Source organism: Pistacia vera, unplaced genomic scaffold, assembly GCF_008641045.1.
Source record: "Pistacia vera cultivar Batoury unplaced genomic scaffold, PisVer_v2 Contig347, whole genome shotgun sequence".
NCBI lineage: Eukaryota > Viridiplantae > Streptophyta > Magnoliopsida > Sapindales > Anacardiaceae > Pistacia > Pistacia vera.
Window position 1 is genome coordinate 1,928,239 of NW_022196165.1, and position 3,730 is coordinate 1,931,968.

At 36.8% G+C, this 3,730-nt stretch overlaps 1 non-coding gene across 1 annotated transcript; it reads right to left on the minus strand.

Annotated features, from left to right (window-relative positions):
• Nucleotides 1-381: 381 nt before the first annotated feature.
• On the minus strand, nucleotides 382-455 carry TRNAM-CAU. The gene has a single exon. It is a non-coding gene; the product is annotated as a tRNA-Met (tRNA).
• Between the last annotated feature and the right edge of the window lie 3,275 nt (nucleotides 456-3,730).

The window sequence follows — 3,730 nt, forward strand, 5'->3', positions numbered from 1 at the left end:
ACCTAAAATTTAAAAAAACTTTAAAAGTTTAAATCATAAGGGTTAGGTCAGAGTAACTTTAATTTTTTTGTTTAGACTATTCACCAGACAAATTTATTCATTTATTTATCTATATGGATTTTAAAAAATGGGTCGGATTGAGTTAAATTAGATACTAAAATTTGAGAATTTTACCAAAAAAAAAAAAAAAAAGATCAATCAAAACAACAAACTAAATCNCTCTCTATTACTTTGAGAAGAGAATCGTTGGTTTGACCAACGGAAAGCATGGGAGAAAGAAAGATGCACAAACAGACGAAAAGAAAGAAGAGAATGAGTCACAAGATAAAATGAAAATGAGAGAACGACGGGGAGAGTGATGCAGAATGAAACCCTTACTTAGTGCGGGGACAGGATTCGAACCTGTAATCTTCAGGTCATGAGCCTGATGAGTTGACCAATTCCTCTACCCCGCTTCTTCCCCGAGGTATTTATTACTTCTGCTCATAAGGCTTTCAGACCTCAACTAGTGCTTTGGTTCAGAATCTGAACATAGCGCCCTTACTTAATTCATTTCGAGAAAGATCACTCCACAAAGCAGCCTTCTTCTTATATACGTATTATTCTATCAATCAATAAGCACGGGTGGGGTTCCGTTCCGTAGTCGAACTCGAGGTGAGACTGATCTCGTAGTCAGCTAGTGCGCTTATCAAAGTAAATCTGTCGTGCTTGAGGGGAGGCACGGAGTGATTTGTTCAACGGATTTCCCTTCATAAACTGACTTGATTGATGCTACGAATGAAAGCCTTTGGGATATAGCACAGAGAAAGAAGAACCTATTCTATTACAAATGCAGTTATGTACAAGGATAGGTGATAGGTTGGTCCATAGTAGAGTAGCAATGACAACTGCTACTAGGAGAGCTACCTTCTCAGACCAGGGGAGCTCAATAACTAGCGTCTGAACGCCAGAGACTATTGAAAGACCGATACCGGGATAACTAGATAGGGCAGCACTTAGACCAAGGACTTACTCAAAGAAGGGCGTTCCTAGGGACCACCCACTCCCGTTCCTTGGTTGTTGGTGTATTGGCTCTTTGGTTCCCGGTCAAAGCAGGTCGTTCACCGTGAAAGCAAGATAGGGTGAATCTGTATCGTAATAGGGGTATGAGTATAGTATATGTACAAAGAGGTAATTTACTCCTTCGACTGGTCCTTGTTTGGTTTAATGAATGATGTCCGTGAAATCAAAAAATTATAGAGGAAGATGAAATACCAGCTGATTCCCCTATTGATTAACCTCCTCCAACCTCCGAAGCGGATAAGATCCCAGCTCCTTCTCCAACGAAAGAGATTTATTAACTAGACAGGCAAAGACATCGTCATTCTATTCTATAGCATAGGGAAGCATGGAATCGGACGCTAGCTTCTCTTAAATGGTGCTTAACACATGTAGATTCCCTGACTTTATTCATCTATGGGATTCCAAGAGAAAAACTGTCGGAGCTGCGCCCTTTCCCTTCTCGTCGACGGAAGTGAGTGTTCCTAAGGCGGGAAAAGGGAAGAATAATATTCTAAAGGTNGGGGTGGTGGGGGTGTTTTTGTCATTTAACAAACTTTTTATATATGGGGGTGTTTAATTAAATTAGCAAACTTAGGGGGTTTTTTAGAAATTTTTAAATTTATAAAAAACAAAAATTGAAACTTTGAAGGGCATTTTAGTCTTTTCACTATTAATAAACAAAACTCACTAACAGAATATGACGGAAGGTACCTATTTGTCGTTTCAAAACCTTTTGGGTATCAACTTGTCATTACAGTAAACTTTAGGTATGTACAAGTCGTTCGCCCCTTAAACTATTTACATAAAATCCATACCATTGATTCAAAACCATCCCTTTATCCTTTTTCAAAAATTCAATTTGCCACTCCTCCTCCACCCATCCCACAACCATCTTCCACCGCAACCGGCCCATTACAATTCATATTTAAAAATTCAATTTGCTATTATTTTATTTAACTTTATACTATGATTACTAGGGTAATCATATTCTTATTAATTTTACTTAGTGTCGTGAAGTTAGTCATTGTATTCACAGACTCATGGCCAATCATGTTGTTATGAGTCCTTTACAGATTCGTAAAGACAATTCACACAGCAAAAAACATTACTGGTTAATTGAATTCAAACTCTCATCATAATATGAAACAAATCTAAAATCTATTGAATCATCAATTTTAATGCAAAACAATTTTTTTTTTTTGATAAATGGGCTTGAATAGAAGTCAAGTCCAAAAGCTTTAACAACCCACCCACTTGGCATCGAGGACATACTTTATTTTAATAAATGACTTTGGTTAGAACTCATTCTGAAAAGCTAACTTAAAAGAAGAGAAAACCCAATCACATATATATACCATAATAATCCACTAACTCGGCGATGTGGGACAAGAGAAATGATTTTTAGTCCCCACCACATTGATCCGTATCCCCACTTTTAAATGTATTTTTATTTTGATAAATTTAATCTTAACGACATAATAATTTCTAAATACATTCATTCTCTAATTTAATTGTTGTTTTAATTTTTAACCTTTAATTCTTACATAAACCCTAAATCTAAATTTTCAAAATGATTGCAAATTTTATCTTTATATTTCAAATAATTCTTTTTTTGATGAAAATATATTACTAATGCAATGCAAAAACTAATCACACAACGAAATGAATATGAATATTAATTTGAAGAAGAAAAAAATAAAAAGTTTCAAATTTAAAATTGGGAAAAAGGGTATAAACAAAAAACATAATTAAGAAATTGGGGACACGTTATGTAAATAAAAATCCTAATTAAGTTTAAAATTAGATAAAAGTGGTGTAATAAAAAAACCCTAACTAAGTTTGAAATTGGGGTGAAAAGGGGTGCAAACAAAAACTCTAACTAACCAATGGGGGGTTAAATAGGGTTTAAAGAGAATTTTCAAAACATCATAGAGTAGTATTTAACAATGGGTGATAGTGATCAATTTGATAGGGTCTAAAAATCACTTCTCGTGGGATAATTCTCTCACGCCTGGCGTGCACAGCAACACACCTAGGGTTCATCATTGTCCCAAACAACCATGACTTTTATAACAACCCAAAAACTTGGCAAATGGGACAAATACAACTTGGCAAATGGGACAAATACAACTTCTGACCTATTTAATATTTTATAAAAAACTGACCAACCGGTCAAGCAAGTTGGACGCCGACAAAATAGAATATTATTCTTACACGGGCTCATCCACCTTTTATTCGAATGGGGGTTTCTGCTTCTTTTCAACTTCGACGGGATGGGAACAAGCCGACCGGCCAAGTTAGCACCTAGTGGTTCTCGAATAGAGCCTTGGTATCTTAATGAGTAAAGCTATCTAACGGGGCCAGGGATAACCCTTATTTCGGCACTAGAAGTTGTCTTCTCAATTTTAGACTTGCTTTTCTAGTTGGATCTCCCTCTTCCCTTTCTCGCCACAAGGAGCTCTTCTATAAATAAAAAAATAGGGAGGCGGAAGCAATCAAAGTGATGCGTAAGGTTGGGGCCTCGGGATGGACCGATTCGACGAGAAGGTTCTTGCTTTTCCCCCTTCTATCAGCCTTCAACGGGGGATGAGCCCCTTCGTCTGGCGGCTAAGCTATGCCTAGAAAAATGTTGCAATTCTCGTCATTCGAAAGAAGCGAGAGACCCACAGAGACAACCTTGTAAGCACAA